Source organism: Balearica regulorum, chromosome Z (genome assembly GCF_011004875.1).
Source record: "Balearica regulorum gibbericeps isolate bBalReg1 chromosome Z, bBalReg1.pri, whole genome shotgun sequence".
In the NCBI taxonomy this organism is placed as follows: Eukaryota; Metazoa; Chordata; class Aves; order Gruiformes; family Gruidae; genus Balearica; species Balearica regulorum.
Window position 1 is genome coordinate 52,973,739 of NC_046220.1, and position 25,170 is coordinate 52,998,908.

Sequence of the window (25,170 nt, forward strand, 5' to 3'; positions counted from 1 at the left end):
AGTCAAACAAGTAAGCAGTCAATTTTCTAATTTAAGTGACAGCATGCTACAACAAATGAATATTTCTGGACTGAACTAGCAAATAGCCTTACAAAGTCGTGGCAAAAGAAGACACTTAAAGCTACCATAATTGTGAATTACTCATTAGGACAGTGAAAGAAATGGCTTTATAATAATCTCATTGTAAGATTAAAAGTTGGAAAGTCAAGTGACTACCAACTAGCATGACAATGTCAGATGCATATCTTTCAGGAAGAAATTAAGTATAGGTGTAAACACACAGATAAATAGGCCTCTAGAAAGCAAAGCCTATTGCGAAGGAGATTATCCTTTCCTTTCATACTGGTTTCCACCTTGGATGTAAGACAGATTACTGCTGAAACTGGTATATATTTTCCTGTGGTTTGCCTCATTTTGGGCAAACCACCATTTTAAAATAAACTAATGTGTTGCTGGTTGCATGTTGCCTAGCTTGTGCCCTAAGTGGCTCCTTTTTGGATTGTCACCTGTTTTGCGTGCTCACTGTATCCAGCAACTGAGCTTGTGCTCTGGTATCCATACATAGAGTTTTCCCTAGGGTTATAGTTTAATTTTAAGACGTCTTCATTTTCCATGTTTAATTAAGTTGCTCTTGCAATTGTTAAAATTCATGCTAAAAGAAAAAAAAAAAAAAAAAAGGAAGAAAAGAAAAAAAAAGAAAAGAAAAAAAAGAAAAGAAAAAGAAAAGAAAAAAAAAAAAATCCATACAGCACTAAACATGAGTTAGGGGAGGTGGAAGCTTTTATACTGTCACCATGAATAATAGAAATCCAGAGTGCCTGCACATTGCACAAATGTTCTTCCAGTAGATTTTCTAAACTGCAACCATATGCTTGCAATGCAAAAATATCACAGGGAGTACTGTCCTACTTATTACAGCAAAAACAGTGGGTTTTAGCTCTTCTCAGTTAGGCAGCAATGTAATGTAGTTAAATCAGCAAAGTATTCCCCAGAATATAAAATCCTTGTAAAATTAAATAGTTTCATTGTTCTCTGATGCCTCTGATCTATATTCTCCCTAGTAACAGGGACCTCATGAAGAGTAGTGGGGTACAGAAATAATCTGAAGTAACAGAACAATGTGAAAATATGCTTTCTCTCTGCTTGTTTTAAAGTGATGAAGAGAGAAATAATGAGCAAGGAATGATTGCATGATTTTAAATACATAAAATTACGAAAGCATTGTGTGCATTATCTGACGATGGTACAGTGACAGCTGTTTCTGCTTTATTATATAGCAGAAGTAAACCTGTTGGCTTGTGAAATGCCCCTTTTGTATTTCTAGCACTAACTATCAGCAATTACAGGATGATACTAGAACATATGGCAATGTAATTGAAGGTGTGGCAAGAAATCAGAGTTAGGCACTTAGGGCCATATGCTCCCTTCCACTAAGCAGAGTGGAGGGAAGCAGATGGGCACAAGTTAAAGTGAGGCACAAAGGGCTGGCATAGTCCACCCAGAAGGCAAAAGCAGTGAAGTCACGCTTTGGTGTGTGTCAAAATGGTGAGCCTTTAGGAACGAGCTGGAATCAATGTGTTGCCTCTTAAGATCTAACTGAAATTTCGAGGTGTGTTAGCTCTGAACAGAAGAGCACTAGCTGAATGAAAATGGGCAGCTGCTGTGCCAGAGAGTGTTTCCAGAGACTATTCTCATAGACCAGCACTGGGTGAATAGGCCAGAGAGCGTGCCGATGATACAGCAAGTGTCCAGGAAAGCTGTGTACAACAGGTACGGGCCACGAGTCACTCTCTCCCTACCTTGACATCAGACTACTGTGAAGTATATTTTTCAACAATTGTTCAGATTTGTGGTCTTTGCTCATTTATTTCTCTTCCATCCTCTTGTCTCAGGAGATAGTGCATCATTGTTTAACTCCAGCCATTTTCAGGATGGTTTTGGCAGCATTTGGAAATTGAGATAAACCACATCCTGTTCCACTTAATGATTATCTTTCTTCTTCACTATCCTCCTTGTTTCTAAAACAGACATAAAGCCTATTCTCAAGTTAGAATGGCAGAAATTTGCACCAACCTTACATTAAACTTTTGACATTGGTGAGAGGTGTGGGAAAGTTAAGTCATAATTATTACATGTTTTGATTTCAGAATGTTATTAAAGCAGAAGTTAAAGAAGAAATTAAAGAAATCAAAAATTAAATCTATTAGCATTTTCTTAGAGTATAATGCCTATCTTCCAAGAATAGTATTTATTTGGGAGTACTTAATATGTGAGCAATAAGTCAAATTTTAGTCAGCAATTGATTTTAGATCATTATCTCTATCCAGTATCACTTGGTATCCATGCTTTCAGAAAATCAATAGCACAGTAACTATCTTCAGTATATGATTCACTATCATATATGCTATGTATAGAGTCCTGTACTGAGTACTCATTATTTTGATTAACATTGGAAACAGTATGCTGATTTGTTTGGTGTTTGGGTTTGGTTTTGGGTTTGGTTTTTTGTTTTTTTGTTTTTTTTTTTGGGGGGGGGGGGTGTTCTGTAGTGAGAACTAAGTTGTTTCTGTGGGAAAAACAAAAGAAATGTTTTTCTTATTTCATTGAAGAAAATAAAATAAGAACATGATTTCAGTGCTAAAATCTGGATTCCAACATTACCCTGCATTACACAGCTGCAGAAACCAGGATATAGTTCGCCATCGACCAACCCTGCAATTAAGAAGTTAGTTATTAACAAGACATTTAAGAATGCACAAGCAAAACAAAAAACTAGAATTGTAAATTCATATGTACCACTGCTGAGTGGGGTGGTTTTGGGTTTGTTTTTTTTTTTTTTTCACATTTAAGCAGTATCTTAGACATAAACGATGATGAGCTGGTTACACTACAGCAGGGGGCAGCATGGCATGCAGTTTTCCACTCGAAGCCAGGCTTAAGGTATTAACGATGTGATTTACTAATTAGCGCCGAGCTTTGCTGGTTACAGACTGTTGTGTAAACTTCATTCCTATCAAAACAGGCACAGAAGTGTGAGTTCTGTGGACGATCTGTGCGACTTGGCATAGATACAATACATCAGTAAAGTATCAAAGAAGAAAAAAAATCATTATTCACAAAGATTATGGTATGTAGTGTAGGTTAAGACCTCATTTTTTAATCAGTCCTCAGCCATTACAGCATAAGCGCTTTAGATAATAAACATCCGATTACTACTAGTCTCCTTGATGTTGTGCAGACATGAAGCTGACACAGTGATAGAACGACACCATTCTCTGCTTGCAGAGATGTTCCAGTGTCTTTATATCGTACAGTTTCCAGCCCAAATGCTCACACTGAAATCAGTTTTGCTAAAGACCGTTACATCATTAAGGCATTGAGTCTGAAGATAAGTTTTTGTACTTGGTATTTTTGGCAATTGGGAAGATTTATCTTTAGTATTGGTCCCCCGAAGGTCAAAAGTGAACATAATTATCCCAAAAGCCTTTTGTTTATAGATGTGCCTCTAAGATCGATACAGTTGTTACGAAGTTGTGCTGGGAATGAGGAGGGCACTTGCAGTATTCTGCATAATTGATTGTCCAGTTGATTTAAAGTACACTGATCCTTACTTCTTGTTTTTTTAAATTCAGTGCCATGAATGAGAAGATTCCAGTTAATGCTTAAGAATCTGTTTTACAACATAATTTCCCTGCCATGCGAAATAGACTGTTTTGTCCTTATTACAGTATAAATTAAGGAGAGCAGAAGCAAAATTGATTATTAATTTCCTTTAAAGCAGCAGAGCAGAATTAATGATATCACAGCTTTCTGATGGGGATGGGTAGTTTCTTAAACCAAACAGAAAAATAGCTCTAACTGCTAATCAATTACACCTGGATTAGGAGATATTACTAGCAATTAATGGTCATGTTGCATTGAAATCAATGAGGCTTGTCAAAAGAAATAATGAGGCCCATAGCATTTCCACTGTTCAGCTACTGTAACCTCAATTTATTGGATGGAAAAAGAAAGTCCCTTACTGAAAGTGAGGAAGGCTAACTGCATGCTGAAAAATGTTAGGATGTCCAGAAAAGGGGATGGCCCAAACATTCCTGAGCTCTGAAGATTAATTAAGAATATGATTCTGCATAATCTTCATATTGCAAGGGGGAAAAAACCCAACATTTTCCTTTTTGTTAATTAATTGTATTGAAAGTAGGTCACATTATAATTTTGCATGATGTGAAATATGCACATTTTCAAGGTTTCTACATTAAACCAGGTGATACTCAGCAATTTTACTTTGAGAGTCTGAGTTTGTTTGAACCTGAAACTCAAAGCAAAAATTGAGGAGGAGGGTACAAATCTACATGGATAAAACTGAATAAAATATTTGTTCAGAACCTACAAAGCCAAACATTAAGTTTTGCTGAGATCTAGTGACAGAAAATCCATAAAGTTAAGCAGTTATGTTCTTGCTAAGACACCTCAAAACCAACCTAATTTAGGAGCGTAGAGCATCTACTGCTATTTATTTCAGTGATTACCACCTTTGAAAACAAGTGTTCTTGTACAGTTATTACTTACTTAAAATGGGTTTCCTCCTTGGCTGGTGTATTTAGGTTTGTGAATATTCTCTGTTTGCTTTGCTGAAAATGAGTGCTGTAAGGGACGAATTCACTCACAATAGCCACATGTGTCAACAAAAATGCAGATCACATTGGAAAATTACAAAAATTTGCAAGGGTGAAGGAGTATGGTTTTGCATGCTGCAGCTTTGACAATCCTGTAGACTAGACATTCAAAACTAGTAAATTACATACAAATCTATCCCTGTTTTCAGAAGATGACTTTCAGTGTACTTAATGGTCCTTAAGTACACCTAACATCACATCTGGAAGTCAGATATGTACTGTGTAGTCTGGTGCATGGAACTTTGATGCTCAGGAAAAAACTCTTTGGGAAAGCCCATAAGAACTAAGGGATGGTCTGCATGCATGTGATATATTCATCTCTACCCATAGCTCCCTGATCATATGACAACGGATCCAGGGACAGTTAGAGGTTTAAGTGGAAAGCTAGGAGGAAATTACACAGAAAAGATCAAGTAAATGGCACACTGAGAGCTGTAAATGCTCTGGATGAAAGCCACAGCAGAGCAAGGTACGAATCTGCAGGACTAGGATATGAGATGCTGAACACAAATTTATAGGCCTAGTACTTACTTATTCTCCAACAGATGGCATCTGTTTCAGAGTCTGGATGCATAAAACAGCAGTGGGTACAAATAAGTGCATTGCATACCCTGGCATAGAAATAGATGAAGAAATGGTACTATGATAAACTAACACTGCTTGGTGTGATTAAATCTTCCTGCGAAAGTATGCAAACTCTCCATGCTTTATGGCTATAGTGCCTAAAACTTAAACTGCTTTTCATTGTTTATCTGTATATTCATTGAACATGAAATCCAAGATTTCTTTAAAATTAAGTTTTTAAAACCAGTTTACAAGGACAACATATGCTATGGTGTTAATCTTTATTATATACTGGGGAATATTGCCTTAGTAGTTCTCTGAGTGGCACTTCCTTTGGTCTCGAATAGACACCAATATATTGTACTGCTCCTATTTTTTCAAAAGCTGAGAAACAAAATTTAGAAATATCAGAAAATGCAAGAATAAAGTCTGACCTTTGTATGGTCACACCACCAGAGAAGCTAGGTAGGTGTGACCAATAGTAGTTGGAATGTCCTGTATGCAGCAATACTAAGAAGCTCTTTTGAAATTTCTCTAAAGTCAAAGAAACTGTAGATTACCAGGCTCCTGAATGCATTGTTAGCTCAGTTCCATTGCTGCTCCCTTTGCTAAAAAATTTATGTTTTTCAAAACACTTTTAGTAAGCTTTTTTCAACTTGAAATAATTGGGGGTGGGAGTGCGGAGAGTACTTGTACATCTGTTACCAGTGAAAATTTTTGTCCTGTAGCTATTGCATTTCATTCACCTCCCTAATTCTATGCATATGAATGGATACACATGTCTTACTTGGAAACCTATAGTTCTGAAAGCAGAATGTAGCTGCCATAATAAAGATACCCTGATAATTTCCACTCATGTCATGGTAGGGAAAAGAAGAAAAGACTGACCTTTGCTAATTCAAAAACTTAAGGTTAGTTTTTGAGTCTTGAGTTTTCTTTCATGCAGCAACCCAAATTATCAAAACTTCAGGTTAGCAAGGCTCAAGGTTAACCAAAGGTCAATTAAAACCTTCAAGCATCAATGAAACATGCAAACTGGGCTTTTAGTTCAACTTACTTTCCTTCTGAGTTACTATGTTGTCAGTCTTCAAAAATAACATTTGTTTGTTCATGTAGTGAAAATTTTCCTTGCATTTTCCAATAGTGTAGAAACCAGGTGACTTATCTCTGATACTCTTACCTGCTAGCATAATATGGTCTTGCTGAAGGACAAAATTACTGCCCCTGCCCCTCTGTATTCTCCGTGTTCATCCTTTCTACTCACCAAATCCTTTTCCTCTAAATATTTGCTAAATGAAATAAGACTTTTTGAAGTGACTTAAAATACACAAATTAATAAATTATTTATCAGAGGGAACACTGTGGCAGACAAAATCAGTGCAGAGTTTGCTTCTTTCACAACTGCAGGACTATGTTTAAGATTTCCCTTACAAAATATAGTGAAAATATATTTATGAGATATAAAAGAAGTTCTCCAGCATTTCAGTTTTGCCAGGCAACAGAGATACAGCGTAATATGTTGTTTTCCCTGCCCCTTCTCATTATCTTTTTTCATCTTGTTGCATCTGTGTAGTATTTTCTCAGAGGTTTTCCAGGCCAGCCTGCAGGGTTTCCAGTTGATATTACGTTCAGAATTTTAAAGGGTTTATTGCTAATTTTTTAAAAATTCCTTTCATTTTCTCCTGCGTATAGCTTAAAAAAAAAAAGATACATGTGCACTGCCTAACACCATGTTTTTATATAAGTTTAATCCATGATTTCCATGTAAAATTCTTATAGGAGGCCAGGATAACCAAGTAAACGCTTCACAGCTGCAGGCTGAAATACCAGCATATTTTAATATACCTAGTAAGGGGCAATACACAGTACAAAAATATGTAATGAGTTGGCCAGAACATCAGACCCAGGTTGTAAAATTTTTTATATTTAGTCCTAGAAATAGATATATGTACACCATTTCATTAGGTGTCTAATCTTCTTTTCAACTTTGTTGTGCTTCAGAATAGCTTCTGAATAGACAGTAATTTTTTCCAGAGCTCAGTCTTCTGTTTAGTTTGAAGAGTCCCTTGTTTTCACCTCTTCCTTTTTTTCCAGTCTTTGTTTAAAAAAAGTTAACAGGGTAGCTTAAATGCCTTTGCTTTCATATCATCTATATTCTTTTTTTTCTTCTTTTTTTTTTTTTTTCTTCTTCTTTTTCTTTTTTTTTTTGGGGGGGGGGGTGTGTGTGTGTGTGTTTGTTTTTTTGTTTTCCACCATTTTTTTCTTTCAATATTGCATAGTTGATCTGGGGCTTTTTATGTCCATTAGGGGACTTGTGCATTTATTGATATTTTGAGCACAAATCAAATGCTGGCAAAGGCATCTCTTACTCACATCTATCAGTCCAGAACTTAGCATACGAGTCTGTGTCCTATGCTTTGTGAGACAGCTCTGAGGTCATTTCAGTGTGCTTTGGTTTGTTAAAAAACTGTTTAGGTACACAGTCAGTTTGACAGTTGTCTTCTTCCATACAGGTAGGGAAAGGGCACAATGAGCAAATCTTTATGCACAGACTGAGATGCATATCATAAACTCCCAGTATGGTGTTCTCCAAAAGTTATTGATAACATGCTTTAATTGCCTCTCCACTAACCATAAGCTGGATGGGCAATAGATAAAATGCATCTCACTCAACACAATCTGAGCAAAACATTGTTAAATAAGGCATCTATAATAAATAGCAGACTGTCAATAAAAGTAAAGGCAAAAGATCTTCTTTTTCATCTGATGTGTATCATGTCAAAACTTCTCTTCTCCCTGAGCTGATTCTTTCTTTGAAGGACAAGTTATGATTGAATCCACTGAGCCAAGCCAACTGACTTTCTCTTTGCTGCTGAAGGCATTAGGAAGTTGTTGTTCAATGGAATACACAGCATTCATCAAACATAGGTGTTACATACACCAATGTCTACAATTAAAACAGTACAGACATTAAAGGGTGAAAAAGGGTAATTATATTGGAAACATCAATATGGTTCCATTCTGTGGCACTGAGAAGGCACATATCTGTATACTTTGCAAAATAGCTTTGTGGTAGATTTCAATTCTTCAAGATTTTTGAATTTCACAGGTTAAAATTTGTGTCCTATTTTTGTTTAGTTTTTTATTTTGTTTGTTTTTCCATTTGCCAATATATACAGGCAACTAATTATGTCCTGAGTTTTCTTCTGAAATGTTATATTTTGTGACCTCCATTCTTCCCCTTTAGATCTGTAACACTCTATAGATTTCAGAACATCACTTTTCAGAGGCTAGGAAATTTTGAAAGTTTCTGGAGTGGAAAAACAACAAATGAAAAATAGAGAAGGGATTAATGGGAGTGAAACATAGCCATCAAGGTAGGTTTCATTCTGCCAGATTGGTGGCAAAAACAAAAGAGTAGAAAAGGAAAAAAGGAACCAGAAATTGAATTTTCAAAAGTACCTGTTTTCACAAATAGTAAAAGAACCACCCAACCCCACATTAAAATAAAGAATATGTCAACATTTCCAGTGATTGTTTTTAACAGGATAGAAATCTCGTGACTTGCTGAATAGAACTCCCAGTTGGTAGGTCAAATTCATTATCTATCAATCAGGTGTATAACCAGCTAAACACTACATTTACCACTCTTCCTCCTCTCAAAGCATGTAGACATTGACAAGATAAATCTAATTGACCTTGCTTCCATCATACTCCAGTAATAGACGAAAAGGACACTTATTTTGATATTATAAGGCTAAAGATTATGTTCATTCAGTCTAACATTGTGCATACAAATCCCAAGTAATCCCTTCACTGAGTCTAACAATTTTTGTTTGAGTAAGATGTCTTTCAGAGAAACACCCCTTCAAAGAGTTTAAGCAGTGGTGATCCTACTCTTTCATGGTGAGCTATTTTAACGGCTAATTATTCTCACTGTTAAAATTTGCACTTTATTTCCCCTTTGCATTGCTCAAGATTTTGCTTGTTTAACTTGTTTTTCTGCCTTTGTCTGCTAGATTAAAGATTGCTTGGGCTCTTTGTTGTTTGTGTACTTGATGTAGACTCCTGAGGGTGGTATTCACTGAAAACTCACTGCCTTGTGATCTACACCTACCAACTAAGCAAAGTCAAAGTGATATTAAAATAAAAGGGAAAAAAGAAGGAAAGCATGCAATCTCCATTAAATGAAACAATTGTGCTGATTTCATTTATAGGTATTCTTTTCACCTATTCAGTGGTCTCCTCCAAAAAGCCCATTTATACTTTTTATCATGTTTTTCTTCCTTCCTATATTACAATAATAGACGATCTTCTTTTAGTATTATCTTAATTCTAAAAATTTAAAGAAATAGAAAATTCTTGCCTGTTAGTGTAAGTGATGGTGTGTTCTAGTCATAACTAAAGGAAGTTAGAGGCAGAACATATTTAATTAACAAAATAACAGAATGGCAGGCTTATGTGATGTTTTCCAAACCTTTTGGACAAGGCTTTTCTCACTAGAACCATGCATACTATATCTTTCTATGTCAGTCTGTCAGAAATTATGACGGATGAAAGGAAATCAGAAACCAGTAAAGTAAACCAAATAACCTTCATTATCACGTTGTCAGAGAACACTGTTTAATAGCAATAGAGCATTATGGTGAAGTTTCCAATAATCTTTGTAATCCATGATACAAGTGTTACAAAAATCCAGAAATACCTGCTGCTGCTAGGATTTCACACTTGCACGTCAAAATTGGATTTATTTCTGCTTGGTAGTATATGGTGACAGGTTGCAGATAACTGTAAGAGATCAATAATTAATTTGAAAACTTTTTGTTAAATAGGTGAAATTTGGCTATTTAAATGACTGGTCAAGAAGTTTATCAACAATGCAGTGCAGTGGGTATGTCTCCCTGGCACAACAAAAGTGGCACAGAGATATCCAGTGAGATAGCTCAGACACCAAAAGTGACATAACTACCTAAGTGCATCACTCCTTTTGTTCTAAGAAAACCTGCTTCTTGGTTCTATACTGCACACGTGCACACTGTGCTCCCAAAGCCTCAGGCCAAGTGGCTGCCTTAATACATTTTAAATGAGAAAGCCACACTTCTTTTATCGAACATCTCACAACTTGCTAACTAGAGCTGTATCACTGAGACAGTGAAACTGGGTAAGACTCTGGGTAAACATGTATCCCACTATAAAAAACCCTGGGTTTTTTTGAGAAGTAACTGCCCCTTTAGAGTTTGTTTGTTAGTTTGTTTTCCCTAGCATAGTAAGCAAGTATTTCAAAGAACTGAAACAAGGTTAAATCTGAAGAAATGATTTAAATCTTCAATGAATCCATCAATCAATTGATAAGGAAAAATACCTGTAAGCAGTATAAACTGTTTTCCTCTCAGTCCAAAAAACCCTGGAAGACTGTTTTTGTGCAATGTGTTTGACACCACTGCACAGGAGTTCAAAGGTAGCAGTGAGATTACTTGAAATTTGAAATTTTTTTATCCTACATAAGAGCAACTAGAATCACCTAGCCCCGAGGAGTTCTGTGTTGGGAACTCTTTCTTATTCCAAGGGACTCCAAATTTGCATCATTAGTATCATCTGGGCTTATTTAACCAATGCAACTACACATTCAACCTTCAAGCCACCTCCTGAGCATGGTGAAGAATGTTTCCTTCATGTTTCTAAGGAGATTGTGAAACATATGGGACCCTCTGAGGCTTCTTAGTAATTTCCCTTACTTTTTCTGAGGATCTAACATTTCTTTGGAGAGAATCTTTCCCCCTAGGAAACTTTGTCCTAGTTCTTGGCATAATATAATGAATTGAATGTTTTCACAAAAGAACTATCATTTCAGAAGAAAAATATATGGCACTGAGATGCTTTTGTGTGCTGCAGCTCATTTCTTTATGCTAGCATGCAAATGAAATTAAAGTAAGACCACTATAAACTTCTTCAAATCACCATTTTGTAAACCCCATCATTTCTATAACATGTGTAGGAAATGAATCAACTTGCAGTGATCAAATCAATGACATCAGCTAAAACGTTACTAAATACTGGGACCCACAAAAATGTGTAAGGGATATACATAGCTGTGTCAATTTCATATTCCTAAAAACAGCTAGAAGATTAGATAGAATATGTTCTGACCTCACATGAAAAACTGCACTGTATTTATTGTTGTGGAAGGTTTGTCAGAAAATTTGGTTCTTTGCAAACTGGAAAAAGTGAACATTTATGTGTTTTTTTGAAACAAAAAAAATGGAAGAAAGAATTTGATGTACTAAAAAAATATAATACAGGACAGTCTGGAGGCATGTATGGAAGAGAGAATGAGCACACTTCCCAGAACATCATGTCGTCTGCTATATAAAGCACATTTCTTAGAGGTAGGAGTTGTCAATCTTATCTCTTTAGGAAGAGGAGTGAACTGACCTTGAGTTTTTCATATTTGCTAAGTGATATTTATCACTGCATAAATGGGTAGGCAAGGAAACACCTTTTCTGAGTCATGTTACTCATTTTTCGAGTTTTACCCCATCATCAGGCTGAAATGCCTTTTTTTTTTTTTTTTTTTTTCATTAAAACCAACTAAAGACAATGTAGGCTGACAAAAAGTCCTTTTGTTTTGGCAAATACAGTATTTTAATAATCATGCCTACCAATCACCTCATTAATGGTTGCTACTTTGAGCACAGAAAGTCTAATATAGAAGTCCTCCATCTCAGTTCTCTACTGCTGTATAGATAGATATGAAAATTCAATGCCTTCTGTTTTCCAGTCTCTGAAAGATTTTTCCTACAGGCACTGTTTGTTAGTCATTTTACTTCTGTGTTTTGAACAATGTTAAAAGACACACAGGCAGGTTATTCTTTGCTGGTTAAGATTCTGTTTTTCTTTATTTGGTGATGTTTTAGTGAAGAACAAGAGCAATAATTTCTGAAATATCTTTTTTTAGATGGAATAACATCTTAAATCTCCTAAATAAGGTGTCCTAAATAAAGTCTTTTGTGAAGACTAAGTTGATTGCAGTACAGATGCTGCTGAATATTTGTATGATGATTGTGGTAATATTCACTGCTTAAATGTTGTTATGAGTATTTTCTGATACAATTACTCAATACATGTTGTTTATACTGCAGTCTATTAATACATTATTAATTCTGTTTATTTCTGAAGGTTAGTATAGATACAACAAAATAATGACTCCTTTCTGACTATCTTTAAGTGAGCTTAAGGATATGCTTTTCCGTCAGTGTTGTGATTTGTTAGTGCATGTTGATAATCCCACAACCTAAGGAGTCTACATGAAATTTAATTAAGCTGGTTTTTATGGGAGAGTATGTGAGGAGATAAATGGTTCATGATAAATGAACTCTCAGGCCACAAATTGGAGCATTTATTGATTCACTGGCCATTTATCTTGGAATTTATTCCCTAGCAAAAAGAATATTGCTATACGCTTAAATAAAGGTTTTGAATATTATGCTAACCTTTCACCAAGCAGTAATAAGTGCCCTAACCAAACTCATTCAGCTTCGCTTCCCATTCATTTCGCTGTCATCATCAGCATTATCATCCTTTTCCACTACAGAGGCTCAGCAAATTATAATGGGTTTATCTGAAATATAAAGTCATGAGCTCCAACCTTCCCACATTCTTTATATCCTCATGGTGTCTAATAAAAAATGTACAAATCTTATATTGATTCAGATATCTGTATCACAATATACTTTAAATGAGGACCCCATTTCAGTCAGAAAAGCTACTATCCATTGGGCTTTTTGGAGTATTGGTTAGAGCATATTATGTGATATCAGATTCAGTTTTAATATTTAATGCATAGGCTGATTAAATATTAGTTCCCTGTATAGCTTCTAACACATATATACACAGTTAATACCCAGCATTTATGCTTATAAAGTAGTCGAGACATAAGGGATTGTTTAACTCTATGTTTTTTTCTTTGCCTTTGGCTAGTCTAGATGTATTTAATTATAAGGTTTCAATTCACTTGGGTTTTGTAAACCATTTAGGCACAGAAAGAAGAATAGTCACAGTAAGGATTCCATTTAGAGTATGTCTTAATTGAGGATAACATGTCTTTTTTTTTTTCTTTCTTCTTTTTTAAACTCCTCCCCCTCAGGCTCTTTCTTGAGTTATGAACTAAATTGCCTGAGAGATATTCTATTTTAAAAAAAGGAAAAAAAAACACCCACAGACATATTTAGCATTGGATAGTAGCTCAGCTTTAAACAGTGCATTCTTTGGCATGGATAGGACATGCTTGTGAAGATCAAGTGTCATGTTTCAGACAACTGGGAACAAGTAGCTGGCTCTCAGAGAATGGTGAAATTGGTGGGGAAGGATGACATCAGACATGGTTCCTGGAATGGTGGTCAGTAGCCAGGCTGATTCCATGGCACAAGTCATGCTAATGAGTGGTGCTCATATTTGTTCACTGATAGACACCCTGAGACACTAATTTTAGCTGTTCCGTAAAGGATTTTCAAGAATGCTCTGCATGGTCCTGTATGGTGTAGCAGAACCTAATGCAGAGGATGGAAAAGAAGACAGTTGGCTGATTTGGAAGTTTGAGGGCTAGAAGATTAAGGATGAGAAGGCACAATGGGTCTCAAATAAACACTCTGAAATGGAACAATATCCAGTGGTCTTAATGGCCCCAGAAAACCTGTCATTAATGGCAAAGGAGGACAAAGACATCTAAGAGATGTTAAAAGCACAAAGCTTCCTTGAAGAATTTTATGCAGGGGAAAAATTTGGCCTTAAACAGGGTAATGTTTTCTCTAGAAAAATTCTCTCACATGCTCTCTGTTCTAGTAACTTACAATTCCTTTAACCTGAAACAAGTCTTCCTTTTCTTCCAGAGCAACAGAGAATACCAAAATCAGCTGTGCTCCAATACTGCTTATGCTGTATATGACAGAGTGTACACAATGAACAGAAAGCAAAGTGTTCCAGGCACTATTATACACCTTTCCTATTGGCTATTCTTGTCTTTAGCCATCAGGTTTTGATCTCTGCTGCAAACAAGGTCTAACCATTATGGCTGGTGTTTATCATTATCACAAGCTGTGATTCTGAGACCATCAGTACAAATTCTGTGCTCAATTTAAGCCAAAAGCTGTGCACTGATCTAGCCAGTAATGTCTGCTTGGGCTAAGAAGCCTAGTGTGGTTAGATTTGATATTTTCCGTGGTGTTGTTTGTTACAGAAAGTAGTGTGCCTTAATCACATTTCACTGAAGGACTTCTTTGTTCTTCTGCTATTTCTTTTTTTAGAGCTTCTTCTGCTATTTTTGCTTCTAATAGTAGAGAAATATTGTGAACTGAGAAATAAACTACATTTTATTCAGCATGAGTTTAAGAAAAATCAAGATTTTTTTTTTTTTTTTTAAAAAGATGACATTTGTTCTAGAAATGGCATGTAAGTCCCTCCTGTGTGTTATACTTGTAATGACTATAAAGCACCCCTAGGAAGTTAGAATTAAAGATGTGGACAACCACATACATAAGTCATTCATTTAAACAGCTATTCGTGTTTCAGATCCCACTCTGACAAAAAATCAAGATTCCTTCAATTAGGGAATTGTCCCTTTGTCTCTTGGTCTTAATGGTTCAGTGAATATATTATTCATTGAAAAGAAAACAGTTTCATCAAACTGGTGCTCATGAATGCCTGTGCCACAGCGGTGTAAAAATAGTGATTATGGTGGGAAACTGAGGGATTTATAGCCTTGCAGACAGAACTCTTTCTGAAAGTTAAAGGGTTCCTTGGTGCTTTCTCAGTTATGCTTTCAAGTAGGTCAGTTGTGCTACAGATGCTACCCAGATCAGGCTCTGAGGCATGTCAGACAGAGAAATAGTTTATATTTAATGATGAGGTTGGAGATAACTAAAATACAGTAAATCTAGAAATTCCCTGAAAATTTTTTGTAACCCTCAGAATTTTAATATTGGATATATTAGCATACAGGGATTGTTATGTAAATAAACAGCAATTTAGGAACCTTCAATTGGCCAACAGTTTCTAAGACGCATCTGTACTTTCAACATGCAGAACCAATAGACATAGATACTAAGGAAGAATTAATACAAAATGAAACTCTTAGAAGGGATATTTTCATTGTTCATTGTGCTTAAAAACAAAACAAGAAAAAACTCTCACAAAAACAAAGACAACCCCTCACACACGAATCTTTCCTTATAAATGAAATTGCATATCTAATAATGCCAGGGCCAGTATCATATAGTTTGTTATCTGCAACTTAATTGCTAATGAAAAAAGTGTAACTGGTTGATTTAACTTCTGTAACTGATTTGAAGCACTAGATATATTTTGTATTCTAATATATGTATAATTTACTAATTTTTTACCAGTGAAAGGCTTTGCATATTTTTTGAATGATACAATGTACTTTTCAGAGTAGGTGCCAGCTGAATAAAATGGCGAAGTGAAAGTAAATATATATTTCTAAAATATAACCAATCAATTTTCTTAATAAGAAAATAACTCTGAGAAGTTAGCAAGGTATAGAAGCAAAACTAAATGAAAAATTGAGACTAAAACATAAAAAAAAACCCCAACAAACCAAATGAACAAAAACAATCCTCTAGTTAGGTGAAGTCCTCACCTAAGACTTTAATTAAAGTCCTGAGTCTTTAAGGTCTTTCCAATGAAATTCCTTTAGGAGTCTGTGAGCTTTTTGCTGAATTAAACAGTCAGCATTATACTTACAGAATGCTGTAAAAAACACAGGAGAAATAATATTTAGAACAGTACCTATTGGAATTCTGCATACTTTATAGAGACACAAAAATCAGAGTAGTTAAAAAACTCATGTTTCAGAGGAATGCTTCAAGAACAATAATTTAAGTTATTTGTTTATTCAGAACAGTACCTGAGCCTATACATTTCTTTGTGATGTGTTCAGGATTATTACCTCACTATCTTCTGCAGTAACTAAATTCTGTACAAATTAAATTCATGTAAGGATGCCTTGAGATCCACAGCAAAATTTCATGTGTTGCTATAATATTCTGGCATACATTAACAGAAGATTTTTGCTTTTGCTGTTTGACTAAAGCTAAAGATCAAAGTATAATTTCAACTAAAAATGGGGTTTTTTGTTAAATAAAATACTTGGCCAGATAATTTGAGATGTCATTCTCTACATACGAATTTTGGGGAGACTGCTGTTATACATTCCCTTTTCTCCCTTAGGAAGAGAATGAAAGATTGAGGAGATAAACAGAAGATAAAGTGAATCTTTCAGCTCTATATACGTATTTATATCTATATAAATCTTACTTTCTTGACAATTAGCAATAACTTTGTTAATATTACATTGGGGCTTTTTTCCATCAAATTTAGGTTTCAACCATTTCACCTCACAGTTAGGCTTCTATTTACCTTGCTAATCTTGTAATGGTGTGGGTAGCTGCATTACACCTCAGTGAAAACTGCATAACCAACAAGAATCGTCCTATTTACAAGACACAGTCACAGTCACCCAAAGAAGGGAGAATGATGTTGTGATAGCAAAGCCAGTTAGCACAAAGCTGTCACTCAGGTTAATGAACTGTTACAGAGCAGCTAGCCACCCTCCCATCATTTTAAAGTAGATGTACACTGAAAGAACTAAAAGTATAATATACAGTTGCAAGAGAACAAAAGTACTAGGAGTGGGAGGGACTGTAGCTTTTGAAATCTGAAGAACTATCTCTGACTACAGCATTAGACGTGTCTAAAAGAGACATTTTGTACATGAGATGAGTTAGGCTGATCAAGTACCCAGAAACCACATTCTCTGAGTGCAGAGAACTAAGAAGGAAATCATGTAATAATTATCTTTATGAAAACAGATAATTAGGTAGAGGAAGCTGAAAAGAAAGGCCAGTTTAATTGCTTGAAAGTGAAAGATTTAAGTTACCGTCATCTTTTATATATAAACGTGTATTTAATGTTGCAGTAGTTCCCATTTGACTGACTTTCTTGGACTAGGGTCTTCTCAGCAACAAAGTGTAACACTACACCTTTTGAGTCTGCAGAACAGAGCCCAGCCCTACTGTCAACACTAGCTACAAGATTTTATCTTCTTTAGCTTTTGAAATTTATTGCAGATATGTACCATCTCTTTGAGAGGAAAGCAAGTTACCATGCATGAGATTGCACTAGGGTTGGTCACTTTTGACCTGATCTAGTTATGATAAGTACCTCTGTGCTGTAATTTCATAGCTGCTTGTGCCCTGACAACATTCAGAGGCCATAATCTGTATCAGGGCCCCATGATGTGATGAATTTTGAAAACAGAAGAAGAATGCACTGTTTCTCCAAGAATCTTACAGTGTAATTTTAGACAAGACATGACAAATGGTGGTAACTGGGAAAAAAAAAAACCCAAACAAAAACCAAAAAACCAACCACAAAACAAAACAACAGAGGAGAATGGGAACAAGGATAATAGTGACAAGAACAGCTGTTGATATCACTTAATGCTACACTTAACTTGCTGGTAATCAGATTCTCAGAAGCTACAGAAAAAGCAGAAAACATTAGACTGTGCTCTAATTCTTCATATCACCACCATCTAGGCCATAAGAACAAATTCATGCTCTGCCATTTCTTTTTGATTTATACTCTTTCACATGATATTTAGATGTCATAATTTGAATAACTCATGTATTCAAACTATAATACTGAAATGCTCTTTCACTTTGACCTTTAGATCGATAGTCTGCCTGAGAGTGTTTGGTCCTCTTTTCCTGTTTACAAGCTGTCTGGGCAAATAGAGCATGGAATTTAAATGTTTGCCAATCAAAGTATAAAATTCTAAAAGGTTGAAGTTAGAAAGCTATGTAGAAGTAGCAAAAATCATGGTGACTTATTCTCAAGAAAAGGTATACAATGGTAACAGAAAATGGAAACCCTTTATGTTAAAGTTTGAAACAGGAATAGAAAAACTGCCAGCCTGGAACTTACTGAATTTACATACTGATTTCACTGTTTCCATCCTCTACAGACCTCAAATTGTCTTCAAGATTTCCCCTTCTCTTTATTTCACCATAATTATGGTTGAATTATCTTGCTAAAACAAAGAAAAAAACCCATTAAAGCAGAGAATGACAGACTAGTTTCACACTGTTAAAACGGACAACACAATGAGAGTTTACAGGGGTTTTCCTTATGTAGCAGGTAAACTATTACAATTTAGTCTCAAAACTTAAAGGCATTTTCCCACTGACTGGGCATTTTCACTGCTACTGAGTGACTGGCACAGACATGGGAGGATCTGTGTAGCTTTAGTGGAAAACAATAGAAAAATAATTCTAAAACCTTAAATGTTAAAAAAAGATGCTCTACTGAAATACATTAGAAAGGGTAAGAAATTCTGCATGAGTGATACTTTGTCCTCTCCTTTAAAAATCAGATTTGAAATAAGACTGCAAAAACCAGAATCACAGAATCATGAACTGGTTGAGAGTGGAAGGGACCTCTGGAGGTCATCTTGTCCAAGCCTCCTGCTCAAGCATTGTTACCTAGAGCCAGTTGCCCAGGACTGTGTCCAGATGGCTTTTGAATATTTCCAAAGATGAAGACTTCACAACTTCTCTCCGCAACCTGTGCCAGGGGTCAGTCACTCTCACTTTAAAAAATGCATGTCCTTATGGTCATATGCACCCTCCTGTCCTTCAGTTTGTGCCCGTTGCCTATTGTCTTGTCACTGAGCACCACTGAAAACAGCCTGGCTCTGTCTTCCTTGCTTCAGATACTTGTACACATTGATGAGATTCCCTCTGAACTGTCTCTTCTCCAGGCTAGACAGTCCCTCAGTCTTTTCTTATATATGAGATGCTCCAATCCCTTAACCGTCTTAGCGGACCTTTGCTGGTGTTGTTCCAGTAGCTCCATATCTCTTCTGTACTGGAGAGTGCAGAACAGGACGCAGTGCTCTAGTATTCCAGCACTTTCACCACTACTCAATAAAGGGGAAGGATAATTTCCCTTGACCTGCTGGCAATAGTTTGTCTCATGCAGCGAAGAATGCTATTGGCTTTCTTTGCCACAAGGGCACATCTCTGGCTCGTATTTAACATGGGGTCCCCCAGGACTCCCAGGGCCTCCACTACATGTACTGGCGCATGGGGTTGCTCCTTCCCAGGTGCAGGTCTCTGCACTTCGCCTTGTTGAACTTCATGAGGTTCCTGACAGCCTGTTTCTCTGGCCTGTCAAGGTCTTTCTCAATGGCAGCACAACCCTCAGGCATACCAGCCACTCCTCCCAGTTTTGTATCATCTGCACACCTGCTGAGAGTACACTCTGCCCTGTCATGCAAATCATTAATGAAGATGTCAAAGAATATTAGACCTAGTATTGACCTCTGAGATATACCACTAGTTACTGGCCTCCAACTAGACTTTGCTCCACTGACCAGAGCTCTCTGGGCTCTGCCATTCAACCAGTTTTCAGTTCACCCCTGTGAACAGATTTCTTTTCTTTGTGATGTTGTCAGTCATCACAATTATCTAGAGAGCTTTTAATTGGAAACGTACTGCAGAATGCCTCACTGCAGATGATTTGTGCCCCTTTTCTGTACTCTTTTTTTCTCTATTAGTTATTTGCATCAATTTCCAAATGACACACACCAAAATTACGTGAGCTCTGGTGATGAATTAATACCCAAGGGGAAAGGCTACAAAGTGTGGAAAGGAAAAGAAAGTTGGGACACCTAACATGCTAGAGCTGATAAGATGAGAATATGAGGGGGAAAAAATGCTTAAGAACTTTGTAGCTACCTATGTTTTATCTATTCATACAGAGTTCATACCTGCGGAGTACTGTTTTATGAAATACCTCTCATGAGGTTAGTACTTTTTCTGATAACACTAGAGGGTGTATAAAATTAGTATAACATTCTTCTCAGTATTTGCCTGCCAATCTGGAGAAACCACTCAGAAGCACAAAATGTTCATTGAGGAACTATGCCATGATTTTATTTTGAGCTTTTTGACATGAATATTTGTTCCCTGGCATATATCTCTGGCTTTTCCACATGGCATTCCCACAAGCAGTTCAAACTATTGCAAAGTAATGCTTTAGTCTCTACAAATGCTCACAAAGAATTTGCCCTACATGCAAAACCTGGTGAGTTATACAGAAAAGCTATTGAAAATACTCCTGTTTGGGTGACATTATCAAATGTTAAATTAACACTGATTTTTTACCTTTTACTTTTGAAATAGCTTTAAATAATTCATCCTTGTTTGTTTCTAGGTTGGTTTTTGTTTAGACCAGTAGCAGACAAGGTATAGTCTTGCTTAGTAGGAATATTCATAACTGAAAGATCTGCCCATATATAATCACTGAAAATAATTATTTTTTATTCTTTTTTAATGTGTAGAATGCCATACTTTTACATGAATGCAATAACTAACCTTCATAAACTAGAAAACAATTAATGATGAGTAAAAACAATTTTTAAACAACACTCAGTTCCATTGACATTGCATTTATGCTCCATAAAACCCCCCAAAACTTGTTATATGAAATAAACAATCAGCAAGCAAGGATGCAAATCCACAATCAGTTTAACTTTCAATGTGAAAACTGACTAAATGATAAATGGTACTTATAATGGAAAAATATACAAAGAGAAAAGAAAAATATTACCAGAACATTTATTTCTGTTCACTCTCATTTTCTGATAGATAGTTCTAATTAGTAATAAATTATTACATGAATGTTTTCTTTTAGAATTTATCCTCTGTTTTCATGTATCCAATCCTTTGGTTTTGTAGACTGGCGTAAGCTACTGCTATGTTTTTTAGCTTAGTTAACAGTTCATCAGTTCTGCAGTTTCATTATACATCAGGTAACTTCTGGGCATAGTAATGTAAAATATTAGATGTGAAAGTTTGGCTTAGATACAAAACTAAAATTCTAAATCACTGAAGATTAATTCTGGACCACTTCCCAGTGTGAGTAGGGGAAACACTATTTTTTGGTGATGTTAGCTGGGAAAAGTAATTGGAAATAATTCATAGGGAAGGAATAATCCTTTAGACATAATCCCCTACTAGATCTCTAGATGACTGTCTACCCTTGCCCATCTGTATATTTTATTCTCATTACAGCCATAATTGGAGGAGTTTTAGGGGCTCCATCTAACTCTGTAGTCAGTCAGCCTGTAAATCTCGTCTTCTTGATGTAATCATTACAATCAGAAAAAATCATCTGCAGCAGAGGTGGTCAAATAGTGCTCTTCTATAAACTATTGTTTGACTTAATTTGCTTCATCCTCATCTGCTTTCTCTGTTTTACTATCATTAATGTCTAGAAAGCTGCAGAATCATTTACACAAGCTGGTAGTCTCAGACTTGCCCAGCCTTTTTGATTTAGATTAACTGTGTCTGTCTGTCCATTTTAAGTAGGAGGATGTTGATGTCAAAGACAGGGGCAAAGCTGATCCTAAAATGAAGGAAACTAGACTTCAATAAAGTAAGAAGCAAAGCAAACTCCCCCAATATGTTTCTTAGACTCTACTCATTTACTTGATTAGCAAGTTAGAGACAACATACATCAGAGCTGACATCACCTTCTGCACTGTCAGTGAATGACATTTTTCACGCCCAAACTGGAACCTTGTGCAATGGCAACAAGTGAGTTTAGCACCAGCATTACACAAGGGTTAAAGAGGCAATGTGGAGGAAGCAGTTACAGGCTGAAGCTCCAAACACAAAAGAATTAAACCAAATAGAAGAGAGTGCAGATAGTGGTGTCAAGAGCCTTGTTTTTGTTAACAGCATCACCTTAGGGTTGGGTTTTTTTGAAAAAACAAACCTCTCAGACAACAAAAAAGATGGCATCTTTGTCCTTAGAGCACCATTAACGATGTCTACTAAGGCAGAGGCAAGTACTCCAGGAGAGCAGCATCCTAATCTATTTCACAGGTTTAGCTGTTGTATTTTTGTTCTTTAGATTATTTATTTCTCTTTATTCAGAGAGCTTCTGAGAATAACCCCTTCTGTAAAGAAGACTGGAAAGAGAGTCAGGAAAGTGGCATTTTATTAGCACACTGCTCCCAGAATACATTTCCTCCCTTAAACTACATGGCAGCCCTGCTGGGATTTAAAACTCCATGTCCCATTTTATTGCTAAGAACAGGAAATGAAGAAATCCATATGAATCTGTGGCTTCTAGGTATACTTTGGAAAATGTAATTACTATTTTATTTTATAGTACTGAGTTTAACATGGCTAGAAAGATGGGATTTGATATTTACTCACATGTAACTTGGATGAGATGAAATGCATATTAGTCTAATTAACCAGTGTGGACTCAAACTAAAATATAATTTTGCTGACTTCTTGATCTCTCTCCAGTTCCACATGATAAATCTTCTGACTGGATGTATGCAAAATGATCAGTTTTATTCAAGCCCTTTAAAAAATCAATAGCATTTTTGAATTTCAGATTGTCAGGTTCCTTCACTCTGCATCTACTTAAAATAAGAACCCCAAACCAAGAAACCAAACAACAACAACAAAACTCCAGAAAAACAACCCCAGCATCTGCTGGGCTTCATTCTTTATTGGTAGTTTATTTCTCTGTTTTCCTTCAGCCCCAGACATAGGGCTTTGTGGCAGGGCAGACTGGAGCTCTGGTGGACAGAGCCCTAATGTGCCAGAAAGGATACCCTTGGAGTTGTAAGTATTTCACCTCCATGTTGACTTGGAAGATAGCACTGAGAAGGTACATGTATAGGATTAAAAAAATAAAAGTAAATTCTCTCCCTCCATGTGAAGTCACCTTATGCAGTCAGATCATCCCTCCTTTCCCAAGCACCTGTGGAAAAAATCTACAGGAAAAGTATCACATTTCAAGAGTTAATATTTTCCACAGATTTTACTGGGGGAAGGATCCTTTGGCCTCTTATTTCCAATTCCATGATCCCACATACCATATAGATAAACATGTCTCAAGGTGTATGCATATGCAGTAAATTTTTCATCATATGATTATAATTATTTCTGGTTATGTCACAATCATTTGTTAGCTTTAATCTTGTGTTGAGGTAATGTCTTATGTATGTGTCTGCCATCAAAGATATTACTGAAAGATGAGTACTGTAAAAGACTAAGGAAATACTGTCCCTGTCTCTGTAACATCGGAGATCCAAGCTCCTGAGGGAGAAGGTACCTCTGCAGCAAGTAGTTGCAGCAATGCTTGGAACTTCTTGCTGAGGCTGAGGAGAATGGTCTTGGCACTTTCAAGAGGTGTGTGCTGGTGAAGGCCCTGTGCCACCAGGTAATGGAACTGTGGGAGGAGGTGAGCAGACTGTACAACACCAGGGATGCTGACAAGGAGATGAACCACATCTCCTCCAAGACCCTGCAGCTCCTGCACCTCTACTGCACCAAGGAGGTGCAGGCAGAGCCTTAGCTTGTCAGGCTGGGCATGGAGATGCTGAGCTGGACAAAGCCTGGGAGCTTGTGAGCTCCGGCACCAGGAGGACGGTTCCTGCTCCGCTTGCAGCTCTGATCTCCAGAGCAGGTTCTGAGCCCCGGCAGCAGGCAAAGACAGGGAGCTCTGCCCAATGCAGCCTCCAAGCTGGCTGTGCCCAAGCTGGCTGTGCCTGCCAGTGGCAGTGAAGGCAGGATGGGGCAAGAACAGTGGTGGGAAACTCCCTGCTGTTGGGACAGAGGTGTCTCTGCCAGCCCAACCTGCCACCTGGCAAGGTTTTCTGTTTGCCAGGGGCTTGGCTCCTGGATACCATGGACAGGCTGTTCTTACTGAGGCTGGTAGCAGTCTACTATTACCCTCAGCTGCTCTTCCATATGGGCACCACAGATATGGCCAGGGGAGACCAGGAGTGCATCAAGCATGACTACACGGCTCAGAGGGTGTTGGCCAATGCTTGGTAGCCAGGTGGTGTCTCTTTTACAAGAACTGATGAAGTACAGGCCAGATAAGTGGACAATGAGTTGGATTAAAAACTGGCTGAACGGCCAGGCTCAAAGGATTTTGATCAGAAGCACAAAGTTGGCTGAATGCCAATATTTTTGAATTTCCCTCATGGTTGATATTGAATCCAATACTGTTTAACATCATCATGAATTACCTGGATGATGGACAAAATGTACCCTCAGCAAATTTGCAGATGACACGAAACAGGGAGGAGAGGCTGATATACCAGATGGGTGTCCTATTATTCAGAAAGACCTAAACAGGCTGTAGAAATGGGCTAACAGGAACCTTTTTAATGTCAACAAAGGGAAGTGCAAGGGTCTTGCATCTGAGGAGGAATAGCAAAAGCAGTGCGACGACCAGCTGAAAAGCAGCTTTGCAGAAAAGTCCCTGGGCGTCCTAGTTAACACCAAGTTGAATAAGAGCCAGCAATGTGCCCTTGTGGCAAATACTACCACCAAGAGCATCCTGGGCTTCATTAGGCAGAGCATTGCTAGCAGGTTGAGGGATCTTTCCCCTCTGCTCAGCATTGGTGAGACACATCTGGAGTGCTGGGTCCATTCTGTGTTTCCCAGTACAGGAGAAGCATGTGCATACTGGAGTGAGACCAGAGAAAGGCTACAAAGATGGGATGGGAAGGGAAGGGAAGGGAAGGGAAGGGAAGGGAAGGGAAGGGAAGGGAAGGGAAGGGAAGGAAGGGAAGGAAGGGAAGGGAAGGGAAGGGAAAGGGAAGGGAAGGGAAGGGAAGGGAAGGGAAGGAAGGGAAGGGAAGGGAAGGGAAGGGAAGGGAAGGGAAGGGAAGGGAGGGGAGGGGAGGGGAGGGGAGGGGAGGGGAGGGGAGGGGAGGGGAGGGGAGGGGAGGGGAGGGGAGGGGAGGGGAGGGGAAGGGAAGGCAAGGGAAGGGAAGGGAAGGGAGGGGAGGGGAGGGGAAGGCAAGGGAAGGGAA